We start from the raw sequence: 23,608 nt of genomic DNA, 5'->3' as shown, positions 1-23,608 counted from the left end.
GTGCTCGGCAGGTGGTTCAGGCATGGCCGTCACGTGGTTCCAGTCTGTCCAGGACGTGTTTCCACCTTCTCCGGCAGGTGGTTCTGGTACGTCTGAGAGGTGGTTCCGCCATGGCTGGCAGGTGATCCCGGACTGTCCCCCAGGTGGTTCTGGCATAGCCAGCAGTTGATATTGGCCTGTCCGGCAGGTGGTTCCAGCGAGTCGAACAGGTGGCTCCGGCGTTCTTGGCAGGTGGTTCCGGTCTGTCCGGTAGGTGTTTCCGGCGTGTCTGGCACGTGCTTCCGGCACGTCTGAGAGGTGGTTCCGTCATGCGCGGCAGGTGATTCCGGAGTGTCCGCCAGGTGGTTCTGGCGTACCCGGCAGGTGATTTTGGCGTGTCCGGCAGGTGTTTCTGGCGAGTCGAGCAGGTGGCTCCGGCATGCTCGGCAGGTGCTTCCGGCGTCTCCGGCACTTGGTTCTGGTGTGTCTGAGAGCTGGTTCCGGCATGTCCGGCAGATGATTCCGGAGTGTCCGCCAAGTGGTTCTGGCATACCCAGCAGGTGATTTTGGCGTGTCAGGGAGGTGGTACCGGTGAGTCGAGCAGGTGGTTCCGGCGTGCTCAGCAGGTGGTTCAGGCGGTTCTGGCAGGTGGTATCCGTCTGTTCGGGGTGTGGTTCCAGCATCTCATGAACACGTTTCTGGCAAGTCTGAGATTTGGTTCCAGCCGGCCCGACAGGTGTTTCCGCAGTGTCCGCCAAGCGGTTCTGGCGTAGTTGGCAGGTGATTTTGGCATGACTGGCAGGTGGTTCCAGCAAGCCTGGCAGGTGATTCCAAAGTGTTCACCAACTGGTTGTGGCGTAGCCGGCAGGTGATTTTTGCGTGATCGGCAGGTGGTTCTGGCGAGTCGAGCAGGTGGTTCCGGCGTGCTCGGCTGGTGCTTCCGGGGTCATTGGCACGGGGTTCTGGCATGTCTGAGAGGTGGTTCCTGCATGCCCGGCAAGTGATTCCGGAGTGTTCGCCAAGTGGTTCTGGCATAGTCGGCAGGTGATTTTGGCATGTCCGGCAGGTGGTTCAGGCGAGTTGAGCACGTGGTTCCAACGTGCTTGGCAGGTGCTTCCGGCGTCTCCGGCACGTGTTTCTGGCACATCTGACAGGTGGTTCCGGCATGCCCGAAAGGTGATTCCGGTCTGTCCGGTAGGTGGTTCCAGCCGGCACGGCATGTGGTTCTGGTACGTCTCAGAGGTGGTTGCGCATGCCCAACAGGTGATTCCGGACTGTCCGCCACATGGTTCTGGCACGTCTGAGAGGTGGTTCCGGCATGCCCGGCAGGTCATCCCAGAGAGTCCTCCAAGTGGTTCTGGCATAACACGCAGGTGATTTTGGCGTGTCAGGCAGGTTGTTCCGTTGTGCTTGGCAGGTGGTTCAGGCTTGGCCGGCAGGTGGTTCCAGACTGTCCAGGACGTGTTTCCAGCTTCTCCGGCAGGTGGTTCTGGTACGTCTGAGAGGTGGTTCCGCCATGGCTGGCAGGTGATTCCGGACCGTCCCCCAGGTGGTTCTGGCATAGCCAGCAGTTGATATTGGCCTGTCCGGCAGGTGGTTCCAGCGAGTCGAACAGGTGGCTCCGGCGTACTCGGCAGGTGGTTCCGGTCTGTCCGGTAGGTCATTCCGGCGTGTCCGGCACGTGCTTCCTGCACGTCTGAGAGGTGGTTCCGGCATGCGCGACAGGTGGTTTCGGAGTGTCCGCCAGGTGGTTCTGGCGTACCCGGCAGGTGATTTTGGCGTGTCCGGCAGGTGTTTCTGGCGAGTCGAGCAGGTGGCTCCGGCATGCTCGGCAGGTGCTTCCGGCGTCTCCGGCACGTGGTTCTGGTGTGTCTGAGAGCTGGTTCCGGCATGTCCGGCAGATGATTCCGGAGTGTCCGCCAAGTGGTTCTGGCATACCCGGCTGGTGATTTGGGCATGTCAGGTAGGTGGCTCCGGCGTGCTCGGCAGGTTGTTCAGACGGGTCTGGCAGGTGTTTTCCGTCTGTTCTGGGTGTGGTTCCAGCATCTCATGCACATGGTTCTGGCACGTCTGAGATGTGGTTCCGGCCGGCCCGACAGGTGTTTCCACAGTGTCCGCCAAGTGGTACTGGCGTAGTTGGCAGGTGATTTTGGCATGACCGGCAGGTGGTTCCAGCAAGCCCGGCAGGTGATTCCGAAGTGTTCCCCAACTGGTTGTGGCGTAGCCGGCAGGTGATTTTTGCGTGTCCGGCAGGTGGTTCTGGCGAGTCGAGCAGGTGGTTCCGGCGTGCTCGGCAGGTGCTTCCGGGGTCATTGGCACGTGGTTCTGGCATATCTGAGAGGTGGTTCCGGCATGCCCGGCAGGTGATTCCGGAGTGTTCGCCAAGTGTTTCCGGCGTAGCCGGCAGGTGATTTTGCATGTCCAGCGGTCGTTCCGGCGGGTCGAGCCGGTGGTTCCGGCGTGTCCGGCAGGTGGTTCCGGTCTGTCCGGCAGGTGGTTCTGTGGTGTCCGGCACGAGGTTCAGTCTGAGAGGCTGTGCCGGCATGCCCCTCACGTGATTCCGGCTTGTCCCCGAAGTGGTGCTGGTGTAGCGGGCAGGTGATTTTGGCGTGTCCGGCAGGTGGTTCAGGCGAGTTGAGCAGGTGGTTGCGACGTGCTCGGCAGGTGCTTCCGGCGTCTCCGGCACGTGTTTCTGGCACATCTGACTGGTGGTTCCGGCATGCCCAAAAGTTGATTCCGGTCTGTCCGGTAGGTGGTTCCGGCGTGCACGGCACATGGTTCTGGTACGTGTCAGAGGTGGTTGCGTATGCCCAACAGGTGATTCCGGACTGTCCGCCACGTGCTTCTGGCACGTCTTAGAGGTGGTTCCAACATGCCCGGCAGGTCATTTCGGAGAGTCGTCCAAGTGGTTCTGGCGTAGCCCGCAGGTGATTTTGGCGTGTCCGGCAGGTGGTTCCGCCGTGCTCGGCAGGTGGTTCAGGCATGGCCGTCACGTGGTTCCAGTCTGTCCAGGACGTGTTTCCAGCTTCTCCGGCAGGTGGTTCTGGTACGTCTGAGAGGTGGTTCCGCCATGGCTGGCAGGTGATCCCGGACTGTCCCCCAGGTGGTTCTGGCATAGCCAGCAGTTGATATTGGCCTGTCCGGCAGGTGGTTCCAGCGAGTCGAACAGGTGGCTCCGGCGTTCTTGGCAGGTGGTTCCGGTCTGTCCGGTAGGTGTTTCCGGCGTGTCTGGCACGTGCTTCCGGCACGTCTGAGAGGTGGTTCCGTCATGCGCGGCAGGTGATTCCGGAGTGTCCGCCAGGTGGTTCTGGCGTACCCAGCAGGTGATTTTGGCGTGTCCGGCAGGTGTTTCTGGCGAGTCGAGCAGGTGGCTCCGGCATGCTCGGCAGGTGCTTCCGGCGTCTCCGGCACTTGGTTCTGGTGTGTCTGAGAGCTGGTTCCGGCATGTCCGGCAGATGATTCCGGAGTGTCCGCCAAGTGGTTCTGGCATACCCAGCAGGTGATTTTGGCGTGTCAGGGAGGTGGTACCGGTGAGTCGAGCAGGTGGTTCCGGCGTGCTCAGCAGGTGGTTCAGGCGGTTCTGGCAGGTGGTATCCGTCTGTTCGGGGTGTGGTTCCAGCATCTCATGAACACGTTTCTGGCAAGTCTGAGATGTGGTTCCAGCCGGCCCGACAGGTGTTTCCGCAGTGTCCGCCAAGCGGTTCTGGCGTAGTTGGCAGGTGATTTTGGCATGACTGGCAGGTGGTTCCAGCAAGCCTGGCAGGTGATTCCAAAGTGTTCACCAACTGGTTGTGGCGTAGCCGGCAGGTGATTTTTGCGTGATCGGCAGGTGGTTCTGGCGAGTCGAGCAGGTGGTTCCGGCGTGCTCGGCTGGTGCTTCCGGGGTCATTGGCACGGGGTTCTGGCATGTCTGAGAGGTGGTTCCTGCATGCCCGGCAAGTGATTCCGGAGTGTTCGCCAAGTGGTTCTGGCATAGTCGGCAGGTGATTTTGGCATGTCCGGCAGGTGGTTCAGGCGAGTTGAGCAGGTGGTTCCAAAGTGCTTGGCAGGTGCTTCCGGCGTCTCCGGCACGTGTTTCTGGCACATCTGACAGGTGGTTCCGGCATGCCCGAAAGGTGATTCCGGTCTGTCCGGTAGGTGGTTCCAGCCGGCACGGCATGTGGTTCTGGTACGTCTCAGAGGTGGTTGCGCATGCCCAACAGGTGATTCCGGACTGTCCGCCACATGGTTCTGGCACGTCTGAGAGGTGGTTCCGGCATGCCCGGCAGGTCATCCCAGAGAGTCCTCCAAGTGGTTCTGGCATAACACGCAGGTGATTTTGCCGTGTCAGGCAGGTTGTTCCGTTGTGCTTGGCAGGTGGTTCAGGCTTGGCCGGCAGGTGGTTCCACACTGTCCAGGACGTGTTTCCAGCTTCTCCGGCAGGTGGTTCTGGTACGTCTGAGAGGTGGTCCCGCCATGGCTGGCAGGTGATTCCGGACCGTCCCCCAGGTGGTTCTGGCATAGCCAGCAGTTGATATTGGCCTGTCCGGCAGGTGGTTCCAGAGAGTCGAACAGGTGGCTCCAGCGTGCTCGGCAGGTGGTTCCGGTCTGTCCGGTAGGTCATTCCGGCGTGTCCAGCACGTGCTTCCTGCACGTCTGAGAGGTGGTTCCGGCATGCGCGACAGGTGGTTTCGGAGTGTCCGCCAGGTGGTTCTGGCGTACCCGGCAGGTGATTTTGGCGTGTCCGGCAGGTGTTTCTGGCGAGTCGAGCAGGTGGCTCCGGCATGCTCGGCAGGTGCTTCCGGCGTCTCCGGCACGTGGTTCTGGTGTGTCTGAGAGCTGGTTCCGGCATGTCCGGCAGATGATTCCGGAGTGTCCGCCAAGTGGTTCTGGCATACCCGGCTGGTGATTTGGGCATGTCAGGTAGGTGGCTCCGGCGTGCTCGGCAGGTTGTTCAGACGGGTCTGGCAGGTGTTTTCCGTCTGTTCTGGGTGTGGTTCCAGCATCTCATGCACATGGTTCTGGCACGTCTGAGATGTGGTTCCGGCCGGCCCGACAGGTGTTTCCACAGTGTCCGCCAAGTGGTACTGGCGTAGTTGGCAGGTGATTTTGGCATGACCGGCAGGTGGTTCCAGCAAGCCCGGCAGGTGATTCCGAAGTGTTCCCCAACTGGTTGTGGCGTAGCCGGCAGGTGATTTTTGCGTGTCCGGCAGGTGGTTCTGGCGAGTCGAGCAGGTGGTTCCGGCGTGCTCGGCAGGTGCTTCCGGGGTCATTGGCACGTGGTTCTGGCATATCTGAGAGGTGGTTCCGGCATGCCCGGCAGGTGATTCCGGAGTGTTCGCCAAGTGTTTCCGGCGTAGCCGGCAGGTGATTTTGCATGTCCAGCGGTCGTTCCGGCGGGTCGAGCCGGTGGTTCCGGCGTGTCCGGCAGGTGGTTCCGGTCTGTCCGGCAGGTGGTTCTGTGGTGTCCGGCACGAGGTTCAGTCTGAGAGGCTGTGCCGGCATGCCCCTCACGTGATTCCGGCTTGTCCCCGAAGTGGTGCTGGTGTAGCGGGCAGGTGATTTTGGCGTGTCCGGCAGGTGGTTCAGGCGAGTTGAGCAGGTGGTTGCGACGTGCTCGGCAGGTGCTTCCGGCGTCTCCGGCACGTGTTTCTGGCACATCTGACTGGTGGTTCCGGCATGCCCAAAAGTTGATTCCGGTCTGTCCGGTAGGTGGTTCCGGCGTGCACGGCACGTGGTTCTGGTACGTGTCAGAGGTGGTTGCGTATGCCCAACAGGTGATTCCGGACTGTCCGCCACGTGCTTCTGGCACGTCTGAGACGTGGTTCCAACATGCCCGGCAGGTCATTTCGGAGAGTCGTCCAAGTGGTTCTGGCGTAGCCCGCAGGTGATTTTGGCGTGTCCGGCAGGTGGTTCCGCCATGCTCGGCAGGTGGTTCAGGCATGGCCGTCACGTGGTTCCAGTCTGTCCAGGACGTGTTTCCACCTTCTCCGGCAGGTGGTTCTGGTACGTCTGAGAGGTGGTTCCGCCATGGCTGGCAGGTGATCCCGGACTGTCCCCCAGGAGGTTCTGGCATAGCCAGCAGTTGATATTGGCCTGTCCGGCAGGTGGTTCCAGCGAGTCGAACAGGTGGCTCCGGCGTTCTTGGCAGGTGGTTCCGGTCTGTCCGGTAGGTGTTTCCGGCGTGTCTGGCACGTGCTTCCGGCACGTCTGAGAGGTGGTTCCGTCATGCGCGGCAGGTGATTCCGGAGTGTCCGCCAGGTGGTTCTGGCGTACCCAGCAGGTGATTTTGGCGTGTCCGGCAGGTGTTTCTGGCGAGTCGAGCAGGTGGCTCCGGCATGCTCGGCAGGTGCTTCCGGCGTCTCCGGCACTTGGTTCTGGTGTGTCTGAGAGCTGGTTCCGGCATGTCCGGCAGATGATTCCGGAGTGTCCGCCAAGTGGTTCTGGCATACCCAGCAGGTGATTTTGGCGTGTCAGGGAGGTGGTACCGGTGAGTCGAGCAGGTGGTTCCGGCGTGCTCAGCAGGTGGTTCAGGCGGTTCTGGCAGGTGGTATCCGTCTGTTCGGGGTGTGGTTCCAGCATCTCATGAACACGTTTCTGGCAAGTCTGAGATGTGGTTCCAGCCGGCCCGACAGGTGTTTCCGCAGTGTCCGCCAAGCGGTTCTGGCGTAGTTGGCAGGTGATTTTGGCATGACTGGCAGGTGGTTCCAGCAAGCCTGGCAGGTGATTCCAAAGTGTTCACCAACTGGTTGTGGCGTAGCCGGCAGGTGATTTTTGCGTGATCGGCAGGTGGTTCTGGCGAGTCGAGCAGGTGGTTCCGGCGTGCTCGGCTGGTGCTTCCGGGGTCATTGGCACGGGGTTCTGGCATGTCTGAGAGGTGGTTCCTGCATGCCCGGCAAGTGATTCCGGAGTGTTCGCCAAGTGGTTCTGGCATAGTCGGCAGGTGATTTTGGCATGTCCGGCAGGTGGTTCAGGCGAGTTGAGCACGTGGTTCCAACGTGCTTGGCAGGTGCTTCCGGCGTCTCCGGCACGTGTTTCTGGCACATCTGACAGGTGGTTCCGGCATGCCCGAAAGGTGATTCCGGTCTGTCCGGTAGGTGGTTCCAGCCGGCACGGCATGTGGTTCTGGTACGTCTCAGAGGTGGTTGCGCATGCCCAACAGGTGATTCCGGACTGTCCGCCACATGGTTCTGGCACGTCTGAGAGGTGGTTCCGGCATGCCCGGCAGGTCATCCCAGAGAGTCCTCCAAGTGGTTCTGGCATAACACGCAGGTGATTTTGGCGTGTCTGGCAGGTTGTTCCGTTGTGCTTGGCAGGTGGTTCAGGCTTGGCCGGCAGGTGGTTCCAGACTGTCCAGGACGTGTTTCCAGCTTCTCCGGCAGGTGGTTCTGGTACGTCTGAGAGGTGGTTCCGCCATGGCTGGCAGGTGATTCCGGACCGTCCCCCAGGTGGTTCTGGCATAGCCAGCAGTTGATATTGGCCTGTCCGGCAGGTGGTTCCAGCGAGTCGAACAGGTGGCTCCGGCGTGCTCGGCAGGTGGTTCCGGTCTGTCCGGTAGGTCATTCCGGCGTGTCCGGCACGTGCTTCCTGCACGTCTGAGAGGTGGTTCCGGCATGCGCGACAGGTGGTTTCGGAGTGTCCGCCAGGTGGTTCTGGCGTACCCGGCAGGTGATTTTGGCGTGTCCGGCAGGTGTTTCTGGCGAGTCGAGCAGGTGGCTCCGGCATGCTCGGCAGGTGCTTCCGGCGTCTCCGGCACGTGGTTCTGGTGTGTCTGAGAGCTGGTTACGGCATGTCCGGCAGATGATTCCGGAGTGTCCGCCAAGTGGTTCTGGCATACCCGGCTGGTGATTTGGGCATGTCAGGTAGGTGGCTCCGGCGTGCTCGGCAGGTTGTTCAGACGGGTCTGGCAGGTGTTTTCCGTCTGTTCTGGGTGTGGTTCCAGCATCTCATGCACATGGTTCTGGCACGTCTGCGATGTGGTTCCGGCCGGCCCGACAGGTGTTTCCACAGTGTCCGCCAAGTGGTACTGGCGTAGTTGGCAGGTGATTTTGGCATGACCGGCAGGTGGTTCCAGCAAGCCCGGCAGGTGATTCCGAAGTGTTCCCCAACTGGTTGTGGCGTAGCCGGCAGGTGATTTTTGCGTGTCCGGCAGGTGGTTCTGGCGAGTCGAGCAGGTGGTTCCGGCGTGCTCGGCAGGTGCTTCCGGGGTCATTGGCACGTGGTTCTGGCATATCTGAGAGGTGGTTCCGGCATGCCCGGCAGGTGATTCCGGAGTGTTCGCCAAGTGTTTCCGGCGTAGCCGGCAGGTGATTTTGCATGTCCAGCGGTCGTTCCGGCGGGTCGAGCCGGTGGTTCCGGCGTGTCCGGCAGGTGGTTCCGGTCTGTCCGGCAGGTGGTTCTGTGGTGTCCGGCACGAGGTTCAGTCTGAGAGGCTGTGCCGGCATGCCCCTCACGTGATTCCGGCTTGTCCCCGAAGTGGTGCTGGTGTAGCGGGCAGGTGATTTTGGCGTGTCCGGCAGGTGGTTCAGGCGAGTTGAGCAGGTGGTTGCGACGTGCTCGGCAGGTGCTTCCGGCGTCTCCGGCACGTGTTTCTGGCACATCTGACTGGTGGTTCCGGCATGCCCAAAAGTTGATTCCGGTCTGTCCGGTAGGTGGTTCCGGCGTGCACGGCACGTGGTTCTGGTACGTGTCAGAGGTGGTTGCGTATGCCCAACAGGTGATTCCGGACTGTCCGCCACGTGCTTCTGGCACGTCTGAGACGTGGTTCCAACATGCCCGGCAGGTCATTTCGGAGAGTCGTCCAAGTGGTTCTGGCGTAGCCCGCAGGTGATTTTGGCGTGTCCGGCAGGTGGTTCCGCCGTGCTCGGCAGGTGGTTCAGGCATGGCCGTCACGTGGTTCCAGTCTGTCCAGGACGTGTTTCCACCTTCTCCGGCAGGTGGTTCTGGTACGTCTGAGAGGTGGTTCCGCCATGGCTGGCAGGTGATCCCGGACTGTCCCCCAGGTGGTTCTGGCATAGCCAGCAGTTGATATTGGCCTGTCCGGCAGGTGGTTCCAGCGAGTCGAACAGGTGGCTCCGGCGTTCTTGGCAGGTGGTTCCGGTCTGTCCGGTAGGTGTTTCCGGCGTGTCTGGCACGTGCTTCCGGCACGTCTGAGAGGTGGTTCCGTCATGCGCGGCAGGTGATTCCGGAGTGTCCGCCAGGTGGTTCTGGCGTACCCGGCAGGTGATTTTGGCGTGTCCGGCAGGTGTTTCTGGCGAGTCGAGCAGGTGGCTCCGGCATGCTCGGCAGGTGCTTCCGGCGTCTCCGGCACTTGGTTCTGGTGTGTCTGAGAGCTGGTTCCGGCATGTCCGGCAGATGATTCCGGAGTGTCCGCCAAGTGGTTCTGGCATACCCAGCAGGTGATTTTGGCGTGTCAGGGAGGTGGTACCGGTGAGTCGAGCAGGTGGTTCCGGCGTGCTCAGCAGGTGGTTCAGGCGGTTCTGGCAGGTGGTATCCGTCTGTTCGGGGTGTGGTTCCAGCATCTCATGAACACGTTTCTGGCAAGTCTGAGATTTGGTTCCAGCCGGCCCGACAGGTGTTTCCGCAGTGTCCGCCAAGCGGTTCTGGCGTAGTTGGCAGGTGATTTTGGCATGACTGGCAGGTGGTTCCAGCAAGCCTGGCAGGTGATTCCAAAGTGTTCACCAACTGGTTGTGGCGTAGCCGGCAGGTGATTTTTGCGTGATCGGCAGGTGGTTCTGGCGAGTCGAGCAGGTGGTTCCGGCGTGCTCGGCTGGTGCTTCCGGGGTCATTGGCACGGGGTTCTGGCATGTCTGAGAGGTGGTTCCTGCATGCCCGGCAAGTGATTCCGGAGTGTTCGCCAAGTGGTTCTGGCATAGTCGGCAGGTGATTTTGGCATGTCCGGCAGGTGGTTCAGGCGAGTTGAGCACGTGGTTCCAACGTGCTTGGCAGGTGCTTCCGGCGTCTCCGGCACGTGTTTCTGGCACATCTGACAGGTGGTTCCGGCATGCCCGAAAGGTGATTCCGGTCTGTCCGGTAGGTGGTTCCAGCCGGCACGGCATGTGGTTCTGGTACGTCTCAGAGGTGGTTGCGCATGCCCAACAGGTGATTCCGGACTGTCCGCCACATGGTTCTGGCACGTCTGAGAGGTGGTTCCGGCATGCCCGGCAGGTCATCCCAGAGAGTCCTCCAAGTGGTTCTGGCATAACACGCAGGTGATTTTGGCGTGTCAGGCAGGTTGTTCCGTTGTGCTTGGCAGGTGGTTCAGGCTTGGCCGGCAGGTGGTTCCAGACTGTCCAGGACGTGTTTCCAGCTTCTCCGGCAGGTGGTTCTGGTACGTCTGAGAGGTGGTTCCGCCATGGCTGGCAGGTGATTCCGGACCGTCCCCCAGGTGGTTCTGGCATAGCCAGCAGTTGATATTGGCCTGTCCGGCAGGTGGTTCCAGCGAGTCGAACAGGTGGCTCCGGCGTACTCGGCAGGTGGTTCCGGTCTGTCCGGTAGGTCATTCCGGCGTGTCCGGCACGTGCTTCCTGCACGTCTGAGAGGTGGTTCCGGCATGCGCGACAGGTGGTTTCGGAGTGTCCGCCAGGTGGTTCTGGCGTACCCGGCAGGTGATTTTGGCGTGTCCGGCAGGTGTTTCTGGCGAGTCGAGCAGGTGGCTCCGGCATGCTCGGCAGGTGCTTCCGGCGTCTCCGGCACGTGGTTCTGGTGTGTCTGAGAGCTGGTTCCGGCATGTCCGGCAGATGATTCCGGAGTGTCCGCCAAGTGGTTCTGGCATACCCGGCTGGTGATTTGGGCATGTCAGGTAGGTGGCTCCGGCGTGCTCGGCAGGTTGTTCAGACGGGTCTGGCAGGTGTTTTCCGTCTGTTCTGGGTGTGGTTCCAGCATCTCATGCACATGGTTCTGGCACGTCTGAGATGTGGTTCCGGCCGGCCCGACAGGTGTTTCCACAGTGTCCGCCAAGTGGTACTGGCGTAGTTGGCAGGTGATTTTGGCATGACCGGCAGGTGGTTCCAGCAAGCCCGGCAGGTGATTCCGAAGTGTTCCCCAACTGGTTGTGGCGTAGCCGGCAGGTGATTTTTGCGTGTCCGGCAGGTGGTTCTGGCGAGTCGAGCAGGTGGTTCCGGCGTGCTCGGCAGGTGCTTCCGGGGTCATTGGCACGTGGTTCTGGCATATCTGAGAGGTGGTTCCGGCATGCCCGGCAGGTGATTCCGGAGTGTTCGCCAAGTGTTTCCGGCGTAGCCGGCAGGTGATTTTGCATGTCCAGCGGTCGTTCCGGCGGGTCGAGCCGGTGGTTCCGGCGTGTCCGGCAGGTGGTTCCGGTCTGTCCGGCAGGTGGTTCTGTGGTGTCCGGCACGAGGTTCAGTCTGAGAGGCTGTGCCGGCATGCCCCTCACGTGATTCCGGCTTGTCCCCGAAGTGGTGCTGGTGTAGCGGGCAGGTGATTTTGGCGTGTCCGGCAGGTGGTTCAGGCGAGTTGAGCAGGTGGTTGCGACGTGCTCGGCAGGTGCTTCCGGCGTCTCCGGCACGTGTTTCTGGCACATCTGACTGGTGGTTCCGGCATGCCCAAAAGTTGATTCCGGTCTGTCCGGTAGGTGGTTCCGGCGTGCACGGCACATGGTTCTGGTACGTGTCAGAGGTGGTTGCGTATGCCCAACAGGTGATTCCGGACTGTCCGCCACGTGCTTCTGGCACGTCTTAGAGGTGGTTCCAACATGCCCGGCAGGTCATTTCGGAGAGTCGTCCAAGTGGTTCTGGCGTAGCCCGCAGGTGATTTTGGCGTGTCCGGCAGGTGGTTCCGCCGTGCTCGGCAGGTGGTTCAGGCATGGCCGTCACGTGGTTCCAGTCTGTCCAGGACGTGTTTCCAGCTTCTCCGGCAGGTGGTTCTGGTACGTCTGAGAGGTGGTTCCGCCATGGCTGGCAGGTGATCCCGGACTGTCCCCCAGGTGGTTCTGGCATAGCCAGCAGTTGATATTGGCCTGTCCGGCAGGTGGTTCCAGCGAGTCGAACAGGTGGCTCCGGCGTTCTTGGCAGGTGGTTCCGGTCTGTCCGGTAGGTGTTTCCGGCGTGTCTGGCACGTGCTTCCGGCACGTCTGAGAGGTGGTTCCGTCATGCGCGGCAGGTGATTCCGGAGTGTCCGCCAGGTGGTTCTGGCGTACCCAGCAGGTGATTTTGGCGTGTCCGGCAGGTGTTTCTGGCGAGTCGAGCAGGTGGCTCCGGCATGCTCGGCAGGTGCTTCCGGCGTCTCCGGCACTTGGTTCTGGTGTGTCTGAGAGCTGGTTCCGGCATGTCCGGCAGATGATTCCGGAGTGTCCGCCAAGTGGTTCTGGCATACCCAGCAGGTGATTTTGGCGTGTCAGGGAGGTGGTACCGGTGAGTCGAGCAGGTGGTTCCGGCGTGCTCAGCAGGTGGTTCAGGCGGTTCTGGCAGGTGGTATCCGTCTGTTCGGGGTGTGGTTCCAGCATCTCATGAACACGTTTCTGGCAAGTCTGAGATGTGGTTCCAGCCGGCCCGACAGGTGTTTCCGCAGTGTCCGCCAAGCGGTTCTGGCGTAGTTGGCAGGTGATTTTGGCATGACTGGCAGGTGGTTCCAGCAAGCCTGGCAGGTGATTCCAAAGTGTTCACCAACTGGTTGTGGCGTAGCCGGCAGGTGATTTTTGCGTGATCGGCAGGTGGTTCTGGCGAGTCGAGCAGGTGGTTCCGGCGTGCTCGGCTGGTGCTTCCGGGGTCATTGGCACGGGGTTCTGGCATGTCTGAGAGGTGGTTCCTGCATGCCCGGCAAGTGATTCCGGAGTGTTCGCCAAGTGGTTCTGGCATAGTCGGCAGGTGATTTTGGCATGTCCGGCAGGTGGTTCAGGCGAGTTGAGCAGGTGGTTCCAAAGTGCTTGGCAGGTGCTTCCGGCGTCTCCGGCACGTGTTTCTGGCACATCTGACAGGTGGTTCCGGCATGCCCGAAAGGTGATTCCGGTCTGTCCGGTAGGTGGTTCCAGCCGGCACGGCATGTGGTTCTGGTACGTCTCAGAGGTGGTTGCGCATGCCCAACAGGTGATTCCGGACTGTCCGCCACATGGTTCTGGCACGTCTGAGAGGTGGTTCCGGCATGCCCGGCAGGTCATCCCAGAGAGTCCTCCAAGTGGTTCTGGCATAACACGCAGGTGATTTTGCCGTGTCAGGCAGGTTGTTCCGTTGTGCTTGGCAGGTGGTTCAGGCTTGGCCGGCAGGTGGTTCCACACTGTCCAGGACGTGTTTCCAGCTTCTCCGGCAGGTGGTTCTGGTACGTCTGAGAGGTGGTCCCGCCATGGCTGGCAGGTGATTCCGGACCGTCCCCCAGGTGGTTCTGGCATAGCCAGCAGTTGATATTGGCCTGTCCGGCAGGTGGTTCCAGAGAGTCGAACAGGGGGCTCCAGCGTGCTCGGCAGGTGGTTCCGGTCTGTCCGGTAGGTCATTCCGGCGTGTCCAGCACGTGCTTCCTGCACGTCTGAGAGGTGGTTCCGGCATGCGCGACAGGTGGTTTCGGAGTGTCCGCCAGGTGGTTCTGGCGTACCCGGCAGGTGATTTTGGCGTGTCCGGCAGGTGTTTCTGGCGAGTCGAGCAGGTGGCTCCGGCATGCTCGGCAGGTGCTTCCGGCGTCTCCGGCACGTGGTTCTGGTGTGTCTGAGAGCTGGTTCCGGCATGTCCGGCAGATGATTCCGGAGTGTCCGCCAAGTGGTTCTGGCATACCCGGCTGGTGATTTGGGCATGTCAGGTAGGTGGCTCCGGCGTGCTCGGCAGGTTGTTCAGACGGGTCTGGCAGGTGTTTTCCGTCTGTTCTGGGTGTGGTTCCAGCATCTCATGCACATGGTTCTGGCACGTCTGAGATGTGGTTCCGGCCGGCCCGACAGGTGTTTCCACAGTGTCCGCCAAGTGGTACTGGCGTAGTTGGCAGGTGATTTTGGCATGACCGGCAGGTGGTTCCAGCAAGCCCGGCAGGTGATTCCGAAGTGTTCCCCAACTGGTTGTGGCGTAGCCGGCAGGTGATTTTTGCGTGTCCGGCAGGTGGTTCTGGCGAGTCGAGCAGGTGGTTCCGGCGTGCTCGGCAGGTGCTTCCGGGGTCATTGGCACGTGGTTCTGGCATATCTGAGAGGTGGTTCCGGCATGCCCGGCAGGTGATTCCGGAGTGTTCGCCAAGTGTTTCCGGCGTAGCCGGCAGGTGATTTTGCATGTCCAGCGGTCGTTCCGGCGGGTCGAGCCGGTGGTTCCGGCGTGTCCGGCAGGTGGTTCCGGTCTGTCCGGCAGGTGGTTCTGTGGTGTCCGGCACGAGGTTCAGTCTGAGAGGCTGTGCCGGCATGCCCCTCACGTGATTCCGGCTTGTCCCCGAAGTGGTGCTGGTGTAGCGGGCAGGTGATTTTGGCGTGTCCGGCAGGTGGTTCAGGCGAGTTGAGCAGGTGGTTGCGACGTGCTCGGCAGGTGCTTCCGGCGTCTCCGGCACGTGTTTCTGGCACATCTGACTGGTGGTTCCGGCATGCCCAAAAGTTGATTCCGGTCTGTCCGGTAGGTGGTTCCGGCGTGCACGGCACGTGGTTCTGGTACGTGTCAGAGGTGGTTGCGTATGCCCAACAGGTGATTCCGGACTGTCCGCCACGTGCTTCTGGCACGTCTGAGACGTGGTTCCAACATGCCCGGCAGGTCATTTCGGAGAGTCGTCCAAGTGGTTCTGGCGTAGCCCGCAGGTGATTTTGGCGTGTCCGGCAGGTGGTTCCGCCATGCTCGGCAGGTGGTTCAGGCATGGCCGTCACGTGGTTCCAGTCTGTCCAGGACGTGTTTCCACCTTCTCCGGCAGGTGGTTCTGGTACGTCTGAGAGGTGGTTCCGCCATGGCTGGCAGGTGATCCCGGACTGTCCCCCAGGAGGTTCTGGCATAGCCAGCAGTTGATATTGGCCTGTCCGGCAGGTGGTTCCAGCGAGTCGAACAGGTGGCTCCGGCGTTCTTGGCAGGTGGTTCCGGTCTGTCCGGTAGGTGTTTCCGGCGTGTCTGGCACGTGCTTCCGGCACGTCTGAGAGGTGGTTCCGTCATGCGCGGCAGGTGATTCCGGAGTGTCCGCCAGGTGGTTCTGGCGTACCCAGCAGGTGATTTTGGCGTGTCCGGCAGGTGTTTCTGGCGAGTCGAGCAGGTGGCTCCGGCATGCTCGGCAGGTGCTTCCGGCGTCTCCGGCACTTGGTTCTGGTGTGTCTGAGAGCTGGTTCCGGCATGTCCGGCAGATGATTCCGGAGTGTCCGCCAAGTGGTTCTGGCATACCCAGCAGGTGATTTTGGCGTGTCAGGGAGGTGGTACCGGTGAGTCGAGCAGGTGGTTCCGGCGTGCTCAGCAGGTGGTTCAGGCGGTTCTGGCAGGTGGTATCCGTCTGTTCGGGGTGTGGTTCCAGCATCTCATGAACACGTTTCTGGCAAGTCTGAGATGTGGTTCCAGCCGGCCCGACAGGTGTTTCCGCAGTGTCCGCCAAGCGGTTCTGGCGTAGTTGGCAGGTGATTTTGGCATGACTGGCAGGTGGTTCCAGCAAGCCTGGCAGGTGATTCCAAAGTGTTCACCAACTGGTTGTGGCGTAGCCGGCAGGTGATTTTTGCGTGATCGGCAGGTGGTTCTGGCGAGTCGAGCAGGTGGTTCCGGCGTGCTCGGCTGGTGCTTCCGGGGTCATTGGCACGGGGTTCTGGCATGTCTGAGAGGTGGTTCCTGCATGCCCGGCAAGTGATTCCGGAGTGTTCGCCAAGTGGTTCTGGCATAGTCGGCAGGTGATTTTGGCATGTCCGGCAGGTGGTTCAGGCGAGTTGAGCACGTGGTTCCAACGTGCTTGGCAGGTGCTTCCGGCGTCTCCGGCACGTGTTTCTGGCACATCTGACAGGTGGTTCCGGCATGCCCGAAAGGTGATTCCGGTCTGTCCGGTAGGTGGTTCCAGCCGGCACGGCATGTGGTTCTGGTACGTCTCAGAGGTGGTTGCGCATGCCCAACAGGTGATTCCGGACTGTCCGCCACATGGTTCTGGCACGTCTGAGAGGTGGTTCCGGCATGCCCGGCAGGTCATCCCAGAGAGTCCTCCAAGTGGTTCTGGCATAACACGCAGGTGATTTTGGCGTGTCTGGCAGGTTGTTCCGTTGTGCTTGGCAGGTGGTTCAGGCTTGGCCGGCAGGTGGTTCCAGACTGTCCAGGACGTGTTTCCAGCTTCTCCGGCAGGTGGTTCTGGTACGTCTGAGAGGTGGTTCCGCCATGGCTGGCAGGTGATTCCGGACCGTCCCCCAGGTGGTTCTGGCATAGCCAGCAGTTGATATTGGCCTGTCCGGCAGGTGGTTCCAGCGAGTCGAACAGGTGGCTCCGGCGTGCTCGGCAGGTGGTTCCGGTCTGTCCGGTAGGTCATTCCGGCGTGTCCGGCACGTGCTTCCTGCACGTCTGAGAGGTGGTTCCGGCATGCGCGACAGGTGGTTTCGGAGTGTCCGCCAGGTGGTTCTGGCGTACCCGGCAGGTGATTTTGGCGTGTCCGGCAGGTGTTTCTGGCGAGTCGAGCAGGTGGCTCCGGCATGCTCGGCAGGTGCTTCCGGCGTCTCCGGCACGTGGTTCTGGTGTGTCTGAGAGCTGGTTACGGCATGTCCGGCAGATGATTCCGGAGTGTCCGCCAAGTGGTTCTGGCATACCCGGCTGGTGATTTGGGCATGTCAGGTAGGTGGCTCCGGCGTGCTCGGCAGGTTGTTCAGACGGGTCTGGCAGGTGTTTTCCGTCTGTTCTGGGTGTGGTTCCAGCATCTCATGCACATGGTTCTGGCACGTCTGCGATGTGGTTCCGGCCGGCCCGACAGGTGTTTCCACAGTGTCCGCCAAGTGGTACTGGCGTAGTTGGCAGGTGATTTTGGCATGACCGGCACGTGGTTCAAGCAAGCCCGGCAGGTGATTCCGAAGTGTTCCCCAACTGGTTGTGGCGTAGCCGGCAGGTGATTTTTGCGTGTCCGGCAGGTGGTTCTGGCGAGTCGAGCAGGTGGTTCCGGCGTGCTCGGCAGGTGCTTCCGGGGTCATTGGCACGTGATTCTTGCATATCTGAGAGGTGGTTCTGGCATGCCTGGCAGGTGATTCCGGAGTGTTCGCCAAGTGTTTCCGGCGTAGCCGGCAGGTGATTTTGCATGTCCAGCGGTCGTTCCGGCGGGTCGAGCCGGTGGTTCCGGCGTGTCCGGCAGGTGGTTCCGGTCTGTCCGGCAGGTGGTTCTGTGGTGTCCGGCACGAGGTTCAGTCTGAGAGGCTGTGCCGGCATGCCCCTCACGTGATTCCGGCTTGTCCCCGAAGTGGTGCTGGTGTAGCGGGCAGGTGATTTTGGCGTGTCCGGCAGGTGGTTCAGGCGAGTTGAGCAGGTGGTTGCGACGTGCTCGGCAGGTGCTTCCGGCGTCTCCGGCACGTGTTTCTGGCACATCTGACTGGTGGTTCCGGCATGCCCAAAAGTTGATTCCGGTCTGTCCGGTAGGTGGTTCCGGCGTGCACGGCACGTGGTTCTGGTACGTGTCAGAGGTGGTTGCGTATGCCCAACAGGTGATTCCGGACTGTCCGCCACGTGCTTCTGGCACGTCTGAGAGGTGGTTCCAACATGCCCGGCAGGTCATTTCGGAGAGTCGTCCAAGTGGTTCTGGCGTAGCCCGCAGGTGATTTTGGCGTGTCCGGCAGGTGGTTCCGCCGTGCTCGGCAGGTGGTTCAGGCATGGCCGTCACGTGGTTCCAGTCTGTCCAGGACGTGTTTCCACCTTCTCCGGCAGGTGGTTCTGGTACGTCTGAGAGGTGGTTCCGCCATGGCTGGCAGGTGATCCCGGACTGTCCCCCAGGTGGTTCTGGCATAGCCAGCAGTTGATATTGGCCTGTCCGGCAGGTGGTTCCAGCGAGTCGAACAGGTGGCTCCGGCGTTCTTGGCAGGTGGTTCCGGTCTGTCCGGTAGGTGTTTCCGGCGTGTCTGGCACGTGCTTCCGGCACGTCTGAGAGGTGGTTCCGTCATGCGCGGCAGGTGATTCCGGAGTGTCCGCCAGGTGGTTCTGGCGTACCCAGCAGGTGATTTTGGCGTGTCCGGCAGGTGTTTCTGGCGAGTCGAGCAGGTGGCTCCGGCATGCTCGGCAGGTGCTTCCGGCGTCTCCGGCACTTGGTTCTGGTGTGTCTGAGAGCTGGTTCCGGCATGTCCGGCAGATGATTCCGGAGTGTCCGCCAAGTGGTTCTGGCATACCCAGCAGGTGATTTTGGCGTGTCAGGGAGGTGGTACCGGTGAGTCGAGCAGGTGGTTCCGGCGTGCTCAGCAGGTGGTTCAGGCGGTTCTGGCAGGTGGTATCCGTCTGTTCGGGGTGTGGTTCCAGCATCTCATGAACACGTTTCTGGCAAGTCTGAGATGTGGTTCCAGCCGGCCCGACAGGTGTTTCCGCAGTGTCCGCCAAGCGGTTCTGGCGTAGTTGGCAGGTGATTTTGGCATGACTGGCAGGTGGTTCCAGCAAGCCTGGCAGGTGATTCCAAAGTGTTCACCAACTGGTTGTGGCGTAGCCGGCAGGTGATTTTTGCGTGATCGGCAGGTGGTTCTGGCGAGTCGAGCAGGTGGTTCCGGCGTGCTCGGCTGGTGCTTCCGGGGTCATTGGCACGGGGTTCTGGCATGTCTGAGAGGTGGTTCCTGCATGCCCGGCAAGTGATTCCGGAGTGTTCGCCAAGTGGTTCTGGCATAGTCGGCAGGTGATTTTGGCATGTCCGGCAGGTGGTTCAGGCGAGTTGAGCAGGTGGTTCCAACGTGCTTGGCAGGTGCTTCCGGCGTCTCCGGCACGTGTTTCTGGCACATCTGACAGGTGGTTCCGGCATGCCCGAAAGGTGATTCCGGTCTGTCCGGTAGGTGGTTCCAGCCGGCACGGCATGTGGTTCTGGTACGTCTCAGAGGTGGTTGCGCATGCCCAACAGGTGATTCCGGACTGTCCGCCACATGGTTCTGGCACGTCTGAGAGGTGGTTCCGGCATGCCCGGCAGGTCATCCCAGAGAGTCCTCCAAGTGGTTCTGGCATAACACGCAGGTGATTTTGGCGTGTCTGGCAGGTTGTTCCGTTGTGCTTGGCAGGTGGTTCAGGCTTGGCCGGCAGGTGGTTCCAGACTGTCCAGGACGTGTTTCCAGCTTCTCCGGCAGGTGGTTCTGGTACGTCTGAGAGGTGGTTCCGCCATGGCTGGCAGGTGATTCCGGACCGTCCCCCAGGTGGTTCTGGCATAGCCAGCAGTTGATATTGGCCTGTCCGGCAGGTGGTTCCAGCGAGTCGAACAGGTGGCTCCGGCGTGCTCGGCAGGTGGTTCCGGTCTGTCCGGTAGGTCATTCCGGCGTGTCCGGCACGTGCTTCCTGCACGTCTGAGAGGTGGTTCCGGCATGCGCGACAGGTGGTTTCGGAGTGTCCGCCAGGTGGTTCTGGCGTAGCCGGCAGGTGATTTTGGCGTGTCCGGCAGGTGTTTCTGGCGAGTCGAGCAGGTGGCTCCGGCATGCTCGGCAGGTGCTTCCGGCGTCTCCGGCACGTGGTTCTGGTGTGTCTGAGAGCTGGTTACGGCATGTCCGGCAGATGATTCCGGAGTGTCCGCCAAGTGGTTCTGGCATACCCGGCTGGTGATTTGGGCATGTCAGGTAGGTGGCTCCGGCGTGCTCGGCAGGTTGTTCAGACGGGTCTGGCAGGTGTTTTCCGTCTGTTCTGGGTGTGGTTCCAGCATCTCATGCACATGGTTCTGGCACGTCTGCGATGTGGTTCCGGCCGGCCCGACAGGTGTTTCCACAGTGTCCGCCAAGTGGTACTGGCGTAGTTGGCAGGTGATTTTGGCATGACCGGCACGTGGTTCAAGCAAGCCCGGCAGGTGATTCCGAAGTGTTCCCCAACTGGTTGTGGCGTAGCCGGCAGGTGATTTTTGCGTGTCCGGCAGGTGGTTCTGGCGAGTCGAGCAGGTGGTTCCGGCGTGCTCGGCAGGTGCTTCCGGGGTCATTGGCACGTGATTCTTGCATATCTGAGAGGTGGTTCTGGCATGCCCGGCAGGTGATTCCGGAGTGTTCGCCAAGTGTTTCCGGCGTAGCCGGCAGGTGATTTTGCATGTCCAGCGGTCGTTCCGGCGGGTCGAGCCGGTGGTTCCGGCGTGTCCGGCAGGTGGTTCCGGTCTGTCCGGCAGGTGGTTCTGTGGTGTCCGGCACGAGGTTCAGTCTGAGAGGCTGTGCCGGCATGCCCCTCACGTGATTCCGGCTTGTCCCCGAAGTGGTGCTGGTGTAGCGGGCAGGTGATTTTGGCGTGTCCGGCAGGTGGTTCAGGCGAGTTGAGCAGGTGGTTGCGACGTGCTCGGCAGGTGCTTCCGGCGTCTCCGGCACGTGTTTCTGGCACATCTGACTGGTGGTTCCGGCATGCCCAAAAGTTGATTCCGGTCTGTCCGGTAGGTGGTTCCGGCGTGCACGGCACGTGGTTCTGGTACGTGTCAGAGGTGGTTGCGTATGCCCAACAGGTGATTCCGGACTGTCCGCCACGTGCTTCTGGCACGTCTGAGAGGTGGTTCCAACATGCCCGGCAGGTCATTTCGGAGAGTCGTCCAAGTGGTTCTGGCGTAGCCCGCAGGTGATTTTGGCGTGTCCGGCAGGTGGTTCCGCCGTGCTCGGCAGGTGGTTCAGGCATGGCCGTCACGTGGTTCCAGTCTGTCCAGGACGTGTTTCCACCTTCTCCGGCAGGTGGTTCTGGTACGTCTGAGAGGTGGTTCCGCCATGGCTGGCAGGTGATCCCGGACTGTCCCCCAGGTGGTTCTGGCATAGCCAGCAGTTGATATTGGCCTGTCCGGCAGGTGGTTCCAGCGAGTCGAACAGGTGGCTCCGGCGTTCTTGGCAGGTGGTTCCGGTCTGTCCGGTAGGTGTTTCCGGCGTGTCTGGCACGTGCTTCCGGCACGTCTGAGAGGTGGTTCCGTCATGCGCGGCAGGTGATTCCGGAGTGTCCGCCAGGTGGTTCTGGCGTACCCAGCAGGTGATTTTGGCGTGTCCGGCAGGTGTTTCTGGCGAGTCGAGCAGGTGGCTCCGGCATGCTCGGCAGGTGCTTCCGGCGTCTCCGGCACTTGGTTCTGGTGTGTCTGAGAGCTGGTTCCGGCATGTCCGGCAGATGATTCCGGAGTGTCCGCCAAGTGGTTCTGGCATACCCAGCAGGTGATTTTGGCGTGTCAGGGAGGTGGTACCGGTGAGTCGAGCAGGTGGTTCCGGCGTGCTCAGCAGGTGGTTCAGGCGGTTCTGGCAGGTGGTATCCGTCTGTTCGGGGTGTGGTTCCAGCATCTCATGAACACGTTTCTGGCAAGTCTGAGATGTGGTTCCAGCCGGCCCGACAGGTGTTTCCGCAGTGTCCGCCAAGCGGTTCTGGCGTAGTTGGCAGGTGATTTTGGCATGACTGGCAGGTGGTTCCAGCAAGCCTGGCAGGTGATTCCAAAGTGTTCACCAACTGGTTGTGGCGTAGCCGGCAGGTGATTTTTGCGTGATCGGCAGGTGGTTCTGGCGAGTCGAGCAGGTGGTTCCGGCGTGCTCGGCTGGTGCTTCCGGGGTCATTGGCACGGGGTTCTGGCATGTCTGAGAGGTGGTTCCTGCATGCCCGGCAAGTGATTCCGGAGTGTTCGCCAAGTGGTTCTGGCATAGTCGGCAGGTGATTTTGGCATGTCCGGCAGGTGGTTCAGGCGAGTTGAGCAGGTGGTTCCAACGTGCTTGGCAGGTGCTTCCGGCGTCTCCGGCACGTGTTTCTGGCACATCTGACAGGTGGTTCCGGCATGCCTGAAAGGTGATTCCGGTCTGTCCGGTAGGTGGTTCCAGCCTGCACGGCATGTGGTTCTGGTACGTCTCAGAGGTGTTTGCGCATGCCCAACAGGTGATTCCGGACTGTCCGCCACATGGTTCTGGCACGTCTGAGAGGTGGTTCCGGCATGCCCGGCAGGTCATCCCAGAGAGTCCTCCAAGTGGTTCTGGCATAACACGCAGGTGATTTTGGCGTGTCAGGCAGGTTGTTCCGTTGTGCTTGGCAGGTGGTTCAGGCTTGGCCGGCAGGTGGTTCCAGACTGTCCAGGACGTGTTTCCAGCTTCTCCGGCAGGTGGTTCTGGTACGTCTGAGAGGTGGTTCCGCCATGGCTGGCAGGTGATTCCGGACCGTCCCCCAGGTGGTTCTGGCATAGCCAGCAGTTGATATTGGCCTGTCCGGCAGGTGGTTCCAGCGAGTCGAACAGGTGGCTCCGGCGTGCTCGGCAGGTGGTTCCGGTCTGTCCGGTAGGTCATTCCGGCGTGTCCGGCACGTGCTTCCTGCACGTCTGAGAGGTGGTTCCGGCATGCGCGACAGGTGGTTTCGGAGTGTCCGCCAGGTGGTTCTGGCGTACCCGGCAGGTGATTTTGGCGTGTCCGGCAGGTGTTTCTGGCGAGTCGAGCAGGTGGCTCCGGCATGCTCGGCAGGTGCTTCCGGCGACTCCGGCACGTGGTTCTGGTGTGTCTGAGAGCTGGTTCCGGCATGTCCGGCAGATGATTCCGGAGTTTTCCGCCAAGTGGTTCTGGCTACCCGGCTGGTGATTTGGGCATGTCAGGTAGGTGGCTCCGGCGTGCTCGGCAGGTTGTTCAGACGGGTCTGGCAGGTGTTTTCCGTCTGTTCTGGGTGTGGTTCCAGCATCTCATGCACATGGTTCTGGCACGTCTGAGATGTGGTTCCGGCCGGCCCGACAGGTGTTTCCACAGTGTCCGCCAAGTGGTACTGGCGTAGTTGGCAGGTGATTTTGGCATGACCGGCAGGTGGTTCCAGCAAGCCCGGCAGGTGATTCCGAAGTGTTCCCCAACTGGTTGTGGCGTAGCCGGCAGGTGATTTTTGCGTGTCCGGCAGGTGGTTCTGGCGAGTCGAGCAGGTGGTTCCGGCGTGCTCGGCAGGTGCTTCCGGGGTCATTGGCACGTGGTTCTGGCATATCTGAGAGGTGGTTCCGGCATGCCCGGCAGGTGATTCCGGAGTGTTCGCCAAGTGTTTCCGGCGTAGCCGGCAGGTGATTTTGCATGTCCAGCGGTCGTTCCGGCGGGTCGAGCCGGTGGTTCCGGCGTGTCCGGCAGGTGGTTCCGGTCTGTCCGGCAGGTGGTTCTGTGGTGTCCGGCACGAGGTTCAGTCTGAGAGGCTGTGCCGGCATGCCCCTCACGTGATTCCGGCTTGTCCCCGAAGTGGTGCTGGTGTAGCGGGCAGGTGATTTTGGCGTGTCCGGCAGGTGGTTCAGGCGAGTTGAGCAGGTGGTTGCGACGTGCTCGGCAGGTGCTTCCGGCGTCTCCGGCACGTGTTTCTGGCACATCTGACTGGTGGTTCCGGCATGCCCAAAAGTTGATTCCGGTCTGTCCGGTAGGTGGTTCCGGCGTGCACGGCACGTGGTTCTGGTACGTGTCAGAGGTGGTTGCGTATGCCCAACAGGTGATTCCGGACTGTCCGCCACGTGCTTCTGGCACGTCTGAGACGTGGTTCCAACATGCCCGGCAGGTCATTTCGGAGAGTCGTCCAAGTGGTTCTGGCGTAGCCCGCAGGTGATTTTGGCGTGTCCGGCAGGTGGTTCCGCCGTGCTCGGCAGGTGGTTCAGGCATGGCCGTCACGTGGTTCCAGTCTGTCCAGGACGTGTTTCCACCTTCTCCGGCAGGTGGTTCTGGTACGTCTGA

The sequence above is a fragment of the Equus caballus genome, chromosome 15 (assembly GCF_041296265.1).
Source record: "Equus caballus isolate H_3958 breed thoroughbred chromosome 15, TB-T2T, whole genome shotgun sequence".
In the NCBI taxonomy this organism is placed as follows: Eukaryota; Metazoa; Chordata; class Mammalia; order Perissodactyla; family Equidae; genus Equus; species Equus caballus.
Note: the sequence above shows the minus strand (reverse complement) of the source record.